Here is a 10,349-nt window from a genome sequence, read left to right as displayed (position 1 = left end):
ACTTGCAGATGCCCTTGGGTGATGAGAGCCAGGACAGAGCCCAGCCCTTTGGACTCCCACATACCTGTGATTGATAGTGAAAACATGGTCAAGGACTAGCACATGAACACATTCTTATGCACAAAACCATGCTGCATGGACCCTCCCCTTCATTTCCATTACTGTCTCCCCATATTTCTACATTACTATAGTTCTAACATAGGGAACAAAATTGCATGGATTTTTTTTTTCTAAATGGCTATTAAACTTTTGGTTCCTTTTCTATCAGGATGCACACTGTCAGTTTGACCTGAGATAATCCTAACTCTTCTGAGAGATTTACAGCAAGGCAAATACCTCTCATTCCTCAGGCTTCCTGGACCATGTGGTGACTGCCTTCAGCCAGGCACTGGAAGGCACCCTTGCCCCAGAGGGTGCCTTCTCCCTGGTGTGGCCCCAGGTCAAGGCCAATCAATTTTGTTTTGAGGGAAGGAATGTGAAGCACGTATCTCCAAGAAGGTCCAGATGTTATGTTGCTCTTTCATGACTGCTTTTGCTAAATGACATATGGTGGAGTCCTTGAGAGTTGGGCCAGGCATTGTCAGGAAAGCCCATCACTGATGGTCAGGCCCCCTGTTGGACAAGGGAAATGTAGATGAGATAATAGAAGAATAACATGTCACAGAACCTGGGGACTAGAGGGCAATTTTCAAGCCAGAGAATCTAATACTCCACATAGCTCAACCTCTTAATTTTTATAGATGTGGCAATGACTTCCCAGAAGTGAAGTACAAGGTCAGCTCTAGAATAGACCTGGAATAGTCAGAGATGTTCTTTTGTGGCCCAGAAAGTTATTCCCCTCTTGTTTAGCTCATCAAGTCTTGGCTCTGAACACACTATACCATTTAGGCTGCATGACATCCACCACACTCAAACACTTTCAGAGGCATTGATGCATTTTAAATATTTACATGCATACTGTTTGCCACCCCAATGTCACATGTTAAAATCTTAAATTCCAAGGTGATAGTATTAGAAAGTGGATGGGCCTTTGGGAGATAATTAGTGGGGAGGGGCTTTGTGAACAGAATTAGAACCTGTGCCCATTTTTGCAACTGTAAAATTTATTACAGACTGGATTGTCTATAAGTAACAGAAATTCATTCCTCCCAATTCTGGAAGCTAGAAAGTCCAGAGTCAAGCTAGTGTGGAGTATGGTGAGAATTGATTTCTGCTTCTAAGATGGTCCCTTCTTACTGGATGGGATCCTCTTGAAAGGATGGATACTACTTCATCATATGGTAGAAAGTCTGAAAGTGGGCCACATGCATAAGGAAGCTTCTTTCCTAAGGGTCAGGATCTCCTTTTCAAGGGAGGAGCCCTGCTGACCCAGTGACTTCCCAGAGGCCATACCTGGTAATATCACTGCATTGGAGGCCAAGTTCAAACACGAGTGAAACACAAACACTCCACCCACAGCAGTGCTCTTGTTTTAGAAGGCCCCAGAAAGCTCCTTCCTTGCTCCTCCCCTGGGAAGGGAAATGACAAGAAGCCATCATATTTGAGGAGACAGGCTCTTATCAGGCACTGAATCTGCTTACACCTTAAACTTCAGCTTCCCAGCTCCCAGAACCTTGAGAGACGAGTTGTTACTTTCTCTAAGTCTCCTAGTTTATAGCACTTTGTTCTAACTAAGCTAGAACAGAATAAGTAGAGATTCCACCCAAGGAAGGTGCTGAATTTCCAAACAGAGCAGGGGGCCATACCCCAATGGGAAAAAGAGCCCCTGTCTACAAACAACCAAGGGGAAGTCCGCCATCTAGTGACAGTTCACCGTGGGCAACTACCCCACTGGGGAATCAGATTCTCTCTTGAGAATTCAAATCAACAATGAGGGGCGGTGTTATATAAATTGTTCAGAAACAATTTAATGCTTTTCAAGCAGAGATTTCACTATACAGCCTAGGCTGGTCTAGAACTCATAGATTCTCTCTGCCTTTGCTTCCCAAGTGCTGGTATTAAAGATGTGTGCCAACACACAGGATCAAACCCAAAAGTTTGAATCATCAAGAAAGGAGAAAAATCTTCAGTTGTTAATTAAGTAACCTTTCTGTTCCTTAATTCTTGTTTCTGTTGTGTCCACCCTTTCCTGTTATGGAGAGACAGAGGCAAACAGAGACAGATAGACAAACAGACAGACAGACAGACAGACAGAAATAGAGAAGCAGTCCCAACCCCCTACTTTCCAGCATAAATAATTGGAGTGATTCTTGTATCATTTACTGTTTAAATTCCTGCAGGGTCACCTGACTCCTCACTCCTCTGTTTAACAATGATAGAAAACTCCATTTATTCTAGGCACAAAGATGGTTAACTCTTCTTCCTCAGTCTTGGGTACATACACCTTAGCAGGAAGTGGAGGGAGAAAAACACTATGAGTACTCAGTAATGATTATGATGAAGAGAGCAACAGGTAGTGTTGGGGCAGGAAACACATGAATGTATAGCCCATCTGGGGAACTGGATATGAGAGTATGGAGGGGCATGGAGAAAGAGTTACCCGAATGATAGGATTTCAGCAAAGGAAGAGCAGGGCCAGGCATGCCAGCTTCCATCAAGGGCACCAAGCCAAGGATCGGTATGAGTATGTGGGAAAACTGCAGTTTGACAGTCATAGGACTGTTAAGTCAGCAGGGCTTAGCAAGAAGGAGGCTGAAGCTTACCAACAAAGATAAGAAACTCAGGTTTCATATTCTGGCAGAGTCTCACCCTCAAGTCAAGGCCAGAAATACTGTCCCAAAACAAGCTTCATTGAGCCTGTAGTCTAGACTCTTCCAGAATTCTGAATCTGAATGTCATTAGGCAGTCAAGCTCCAGTTCATCAAGGTCCCTTATCACACCTCCTTGCCCACGTTCTCTCATGGAATGTCTGCCCCTGCTGGGTGTGGTCCTTACTCTCAGAAGGGTGTTAGATTTCTATGGGTAAGGCAGAAGGCCATGATTGGATCCCTGCTCTCATAGGTTATCTCTGGAGATATGGAGGGGAGCTTTGGAAGGGTGCTCTCGAGGCAGAGACATCCCTTAGAAGGACCCTGCAAAAGACCAGCCAAAAGATGTCAAACACCTATAGCTATGCCCCTGAAGGGCATAGTACATGTAGTGAGTGGCATGCATCATCTCTTCTTTTATTCCAACAACTGTAGAGCTTTTATTACTATTCCTTCCATCTCTCTTTGAAGGCACAATGAGGCTCAATTGTCTCTACAAAGCGTTGACCTGAAATTCGGGCTCCAAGTTACATGATAGTAAATTTCACCCAACTGCAATCCCTTGTATGAAATTTTTCTGGAGTCCGCCATAGCCCAGGAGCCAGTTAACTGTGGTGTGATGAAGAAGGGTGACTAAGCTGAAGATTAGTATGGACTTTGGAATCCACATGCCTGAGAAAACAGAACCAGGGGAAAAACCACCAAAGAGGACACATTGATCCCATGTGCTTGGAGCAGGTGGAGTTCATGGAGTGTTTGAGGCTATTTGAGCTGCAATAATGTATACTATAGACTGGGTAGCTCATAGAAAATATATGCTTATTCCTCACAGATCTGGAGAAGTCCTTGGCAAGATTCGGTATCGCATGAGGACATGCTACCCCTATGTCCACATGGTAAGGACTGATTATTCCTCCAGGGTTTCTTGAATAATGGCACTTACCTGTTCAGAAGGCCTCTACCCTGACCTAATCACCTCCTAAAGCCCCGCCTTCTTATATCATAACCCAGGGAATAATATTTCAACATACGAATTGGGGGTGGGACACATCCATACCACAGGACTTGTCAAAACTTCTCTACATTTTTCCCTCAGAAAATAAGAGGAAAATAATCCAATTTTTACATAATAAAACACAAACACCAAAGCAAGGTTGGGTGTCATAATTGGTTTACATAATCACTGGTTTCGAATAGGGTCAGAGGATCCTTCCTGGAAGGGCCCTGGAAGCCTAGACTGGAAGCCTCCACCTCCTTTCCCCCAATTCTGAAGAGAATTTAGAAACAGCCCCATGCCCTGAGCAGCACCCCTAGAATCTGAAGTGCTCGCTCTAAGATAGAACTTCTCAAAGTACAGTTCCCAGCAGATAGCATGGACATGGTTAGAAACAAACAAGAAATAACCTCAGTCTCGTGCAAAGGAACATATAGCAAAGAAAAAGTGGCTCAGGAGGTCATTCTTTGTGTAAAGGGCTAGCAAGCACACTGGCCAACATGGCTCCCATCCTTTATCCCTGACATCAGTGACAGCATCTCATCACATCAGCAGAGGTAGACTTCACAATCTAATGCAGTTGGCTAATTTTTGTGAAGGAAAATGTGAAGGTTCTGGAAATATGAGTCCTTGTTGACCCAACTGCCTTTAACTTCTCAAACAAAAAGGCAGGGAAGGTTCTTACGACACATCAGTTGGGTACTTGCAATGCTGGATTCTCGGGCCCCTCCTTAGACCACTGGAATTGGAAACTCAGAGGTCTGTGTCCAGTGATCAGCTTCCACAAGCCTGCTACGGGATTCTGACACTAAAGACTGAAACCATTGCTCTGAAAATCATGTTCTATTGAATTTGTCAGCAAATCTCTGCTGAGTTCTGGATTTCATCCAAGTGAGAAATGCTCCATCAAGTCATCCAGAGACCCAGATGTTATTGGTCAGAGTGGGCATGAGCAGGCAGCCTGTTGGGAGGTTAAGATTCAAGTTTAGTGTTAGCTTTTGAACTCTTTATTTCTTGCTCTGATCTCAGCTGTGATGATGGCCCCTTTGAGAAGCGTCTCCTGACCTTCCTGGACTGTGTCACATGTTGCTGCTCATCATCCCAGTGCTTGTCACCCTTTGGTCACTTACTCCTCACTCTGAGCCAAATGGATAGAGATGTTGGCTTTCTTGTTTGTCCTTGAGTTTCCAGAATCTAGTAGTAAGACATTCAATAATTTATGTGCTTGACTGAATGCTTAGCTCACCTTTGCTGGGAAAGTCCCAGGATGGTAGCTTTGGCCTGGGTTGGTGCTCCTCTGCTTGCCCTGTGGCTTGATCTATCTCCTCAGTCCAGCTGAAGCTGCTAGGTCATTTTAGATGCTGGGACACTGTCTCCTGAACACCCCAGTCTATACTGGATGCTACGTTGGTCTCCAGCATCCCACCACATTATAATCAACACTATATTCACTGATATTTCACAGTCTGCTATTCCATGATCCTACCCCAGAATTTAAGATCTACCCTGAGGGGGTGGTCCATCATGCTCTATTGTACTTTCACTACACAAGAGGACCCAGTGAATGACTTTTCATTGACTTATTTATTCAACATTCAAACATCAACTATGTAAGGTCATTGGAGAGATGAAGAAAAACCAACCCAAAAAGGAGTGACTTGCCTAAGTTATACAGCTAGCAGGAAGCTAGGCTTCAGCCGGGATCTATGGCATCCAACTTTCACAGATGACTTTATACCTCTGTTACCTCTTCATTGAACTGAAATGTTTGGTATTTTCTCCTTAAGTAATTGGAGCCATTGACTATCTGATGCTTCAGGGAAGTGGCAAGATGTTTACTGTTTCACTGTAGGTAAGTGCCTCCTCCCACTTGCTACATTGACTTGTTTGATTTCAAATGCATCTGCTTTTCCAGATGAGGGTCACAAAGTCACCGCTGCACCCCATAAATCCTTCCTTGGCATTTCCTCACAGCTGTGCCAGTTGACAGCTCTGAATCACCATCACAGTGGAGATGCCAGGAGAGCTGGTACTGTTACAACATGTCACGTGTATAGCCAGTGATGGCTGGTGGCTATATGAATGCACTCGAACCATGGGGTGGCCTGTCCACTCTGCCTGGCTAATCAGAAAGGGTACTGTGGCGACAAAGGAATGTTGCTTCCATTGACTTATGCCTATGGATTAAATATGGCTACACATCAACTTTTGCTCAATCAATCCAGAGCATCATAAACTTGAGAGAAAAGTAATTTCTTGGCTGTAACTTTGAACCAAAGGAAAATGCAATGTTCACTGAAACATTTTAATAATGGCAATAAATAAACAAATAAATAAGCAGAGAATTGGCTGAGCCACCAGCTGGCATCTTTCATAAAAAGGGATATTATATTAAGACAAAAGGAGACAAAATGGGGTTTTTATAATAAATTAGTTTGAAAATTAAGTTACAAAATATAAGTACCCCATGAGCCTGTTTTCTTTCAGAAAAGAATCTTTGACTAGATAGATGAATGGATGGGGGTGTGGAAGGGTCACAGAAAGGCGTGTAGGGATATATGTATAAGAGATAGAAAGATACAAGAGAACAAAAGAGTTATACTACGATACTAACAGTAGCCATCTTTGGATGGAATGTTTTGTTTTAAAAGTCTTTTGCCTTTATTTTCTTCTTATTCAATAATAAATATGTTGCTTTTGTTAACACATAGTTCTTAATATCATTCAACTTAATATTCAGACCAGTAGCTCATCTTTTACCCATGACTCTTTTTCATATCTTTATTCATCCAAAGTGGATGTTCTTAAGAAACATTCAGTCATCTATCCACCCTCCTACCCACCATTCACACATCCATCCACTCACCCTCCCACCTACCCACTCACACATCCATCTATGCATCTACCCTCCCACTCATCAACTTATCCATCCATCTATTCACCCTCCCACCCACTGACTCACACATATATCCATCCATCCTTCAACCCACCCATTCACATGTCCATCCATCTGTCTAGCCTTCATCCTTTCACTTATCTACACATCATTATATCCATTTAGGAGGCAGAATCTGTATGGACTTCAGATGGTGCTTAAACAAGGCCCTATGATCGTGTATATCCATGCCACGTTCAGTCATGGCAAGTGGTAGTTACTTTATTGTTGTTGCAACTTTCCTAGTTTTTGGAGCCCTTGACCTTATACTCCACCATGCTAACCTTTGTTCTTTTTAATTCCCATTCATGCTTCAGACCTTCTGCACAGCTCACCTTTCCCTCTTGCTTCTTGCCTCCTTCCTCCTACATCATGGCATATCTTGTAACTGACTTGATATGAAACTTTCCAACGTGTATCAGTGTGTCTCTTGATTGCATTAGGTACTAACTGATACAAGGACTATATGTTTCAGTTCTTAAGAACTTACTAGTTGAAAACTAGTCTGTTTCTCTCACATATATGCTGTTCCTAAGCCCAAAGGGAGAGCTGGCTAACAACCTTGTTGCCATTCATTGATCAATAGGCAGTCACTAAGCATTTACTTTATGGAAAAATGAGAGATTAATAAAATAGTTTCTCCCTCTAGGGCAGTGGTTTTCAACCCTCCTAATGATATGACCCTTTAATACAGTTTCTTATGTTGCTACTATTGTTAATCATAATGTAAATATCTGATATACATGATATCTGATATGCAACCCCTAAAGAGGTCAAGACACCCATAGGTTGAGAACCACTGCTTTAGGGGATTCAAAGTTTGTAGGGATAGAGACACATGTAAAGGGAATATAAAGTAGCTGTGAAAACAAACTAATGTCCTATCATAGCCTAGAGAGTTGGCTCTTCCAACCACATGGGAGCTCACTGAAGTCCAGCTTCCTACCCAGTTCACATTGTCTGAGTGTTGACTCAGTAGATGTCTGTCAGTAGCTGTGTAGATGAAACCCTTAGAGCTGGCAGTAATTTTAACATGGACTTAATAAGAATTTGCTCATTCTCACAACACTATAAAACAGAGCTTATTCCAATCTTATAAGTGGAAAAATTGAGTCTAGGAGGCTGAATGGCTTGGTAGGATCACTTAGCCAGAAGCACTTAAACCGAGGCAGCTAGACTATAGAAGGCTATACTTTTCTCTTGAATTAACCCACCATTGATGAGAGTCTGCCCACTGCATGCCAGAATCAATTCCCAACGAGAGGAGTTCACTTGGAAGAAGTGATAAACTGAATATCAGATGACTCTCTGTACTTAGTGAAACTCTGAAACAGATGGGTGTCCAATGAACAGATTATCCCAGAGGCATGGACAGTCATGGGGAGGGTGGAGAAGCAAGATAAGCAAGGGCTCTCAGGCATGGAAGGGCAAGTTCAAGGGCATGGACATAGGCAAGTCTAGACCAACAGCTGGAGTCAGGCTTCCTGTCTTCATCGTGCTTCTCAGAGCTGAAGCCACATCTGAAGCAGCTCCATCTTCACAACCCCAAATAGCACCTGGAACTGGACCCTTGGTGAAAGTGTGAAAAATCAGTAACATTAGCTTCTGTGTTTCCAAGAAGGATAGAAAATTGGATTTCTAGAAGACACTGGAAGGCTGAGTTGGAAGATGACTCCAACTTTCAAGGAGCAGCCAAAGATGACCAAAAGGAAATGAATTAGTGTTTTTACCAAGACATTTTGGCCTCAGGCCTCATCTCAAACCTGTTCTCCTATTAACAGAATGCAAAAGCCCCCACTTCTGACTAAGGTGCTGTGGAGTTGCTAGGATATGAATATATTTACCCACAACCACAGACATTTGGATCAAGAACAGCCCACTCAGTCCTCACATGGGGTTGGATCATGGGGATGCAATCAACATGATGTCCTCTGGGGACTTGGAAATCAGCCAGGGGTAGATAATTGCCTCGGGGGTGCCACAGCTGAAGTTCTCCCCATATTTTACTGTAATAAGCTTTTTTGTTGTGGTGATGAAGTTGATTTGCTTTGGACCTTTTGGAGCTTTCAAATTCAGTTGTAATTTGCACCAACTTTTTTGAACTTAAGAAAACAGGAGGGAAAGAAAAAGTCAGATTTTCCTACTCCACCATCTCTGAGTTTCCAGTCTGGATATGCTTAGGGTCTAGATGCCCTGGGAAGAAAAGTAGGACATGGCAGCTGGGAAGAACTTTGGCTAAGAATGATGGCTAGAACAGGTTGAAATCCTGGCCCGAGTGCCATGCACCAGAAGATGGTTGATTCTGCAATGGTCCAGACAGATGGGGACTACCTTTTATCAAACTGCAAGACACAGGACTGACTTGCCCCCTACATCAAGCCCAGACATTTAGCTTCCAAATGCCTCAAATGAAGAGGGCTTGTAATCCCAGCTGCTTGGGAAGATAAAGCAGGAAGATCACAAATTCAATTTGTCTTTAAAAAACAAATTTAATTAAAACTTGATGCCAGTCAGTAGCTCTATCACAAGAGAGCCCAATGGCCTCAACTCTCAGATGTTTAGATCTTGTCTTGATTATTAAGCTCTCAAATCCAAGGTTCTCTGTCAGAGTCTGTCCAGTAAAGAGCTGTACCCTCGTCTTGGCATCACCAAGTAGTTTTCAGGCCTCCTTTTGCATGACTGCAGGGTGGATAGTGAATCACACTGTTGCTTCACCTCAAATTTCCATAGAGATGGCAGTAAAATAAACTCCTCTTTGGCTGAACTATTTCAGTGGACAAACTGTCTTCTTTTTGTTGTTGTTGTTATTTATTATATTTGTGTTTTAATTTTATACATTAGCCATGGGTTCACCCGTCCTCCACCCTCCCACCCCCTTCCCCACCTTCCCCCAGCCCCTCCCCTCCATTCCCATCTCCTCCAGGGCCAAGACTCCCCTGGGGATTCATTTAAACCTGGTGGATTCAGTACAGACAGGTCCAGTCCCCTCCTTCCAGGCTGAGCAAAGTGTCCCTGTGTAAGCCCAAGGTTCCAAACAGCCAGCTCATGCACTAAGGACAGGTCCCGGTCCCACAGCCTGGGAGCCTCCCAAACAGTTCAAGCTATTCAATTGTCTCACTTATCCAGAGGGCCTGATCCAGCTGGGGGCTCCACAGCCTTTGGTTCATAATTCATGTGCTTCCATTCAGACAAACTGTCTTCTATTTAATGACTGGCAGCAAGGATGACTCAGTCTTCACATTCCTGAAACTCTATTTGAGGCCACTGATTACTCCCCTATCCCCAAATAATCACCCTAGCCCACAACCTTTACAATAGCTGGAGATTTAGAAATTTGTTGTTTTTCTTCCTGGTGAGTTTGGCGGCGTATGAGGCAACCACTTGATAGTTTCACACTGGCAAGTTCTACAGCTCAAAATGTATATTCCATGCCTGATTGCTTCCCTCTTTTCTCTGATTCTCATGGAATACTGGCAAGCCCTTTATTGAAGTGCTTAGGTGCCAATCATAAGGCTCCATTCATTTGCATTTATTGCTCTTTCCTAAAGCTTTCTGGGTCAAACAGAGGCCTACAAGATCATCTCTAAAGGAATACTACAATCAGACTATCGCTGTCGTTGGCTTTGACCATGACGTTGCACAGAATTCAGCAGACAGTCTGTTGCTAGATGTC

General features: G+C 43.4%; 1 long non-coding RNA gene across 1 annotated transcript in view; it reads right to left on the bottom strand.

Moving 5' to 3' along the window:
- Nucleotides 1-489, bottom strand: part of LOC118577495 — a 1,680-nt gene extending 1,191 nt beyond the window's left edge. The window contains exons 1-2 of the long non-coding RNA XR_004944205.1: nucleotides 337-489; nucleotides 1-64 (exon numbers count right to left, since the gene is read on the bottom strand). The exon at nucleotides 1-64 is cut by the window's left edge and continues 36 nt beyond it. This is a non-coding gene — a long non-coding RNA (uncharacterized LOC118577495). The remainder of the gene's footprint in view (nucleotides 65-336) is intronic.
- Nucleotides 490-10,349: the final 9,860 nt, after the last annotated feature.

The sequence above is a fragment of the Onychomys torridus genome, chromosome 2 (genome assembly GCF_903995425.1).
Source record: "Onychomys torridus chromosome 2, mOncTor1.1, whole genome shotgun sequence".
In the NCBI taxonomy this organism is placed as follows: Eukaryota; Metazoa; Chordata; class Mammalia; order Rodentia; family Cricetidae; genus Onychomys; species Onychomys torridus.
This window is presented reverse-complemented; position numbering and strand designations above follow the sequence as displayed.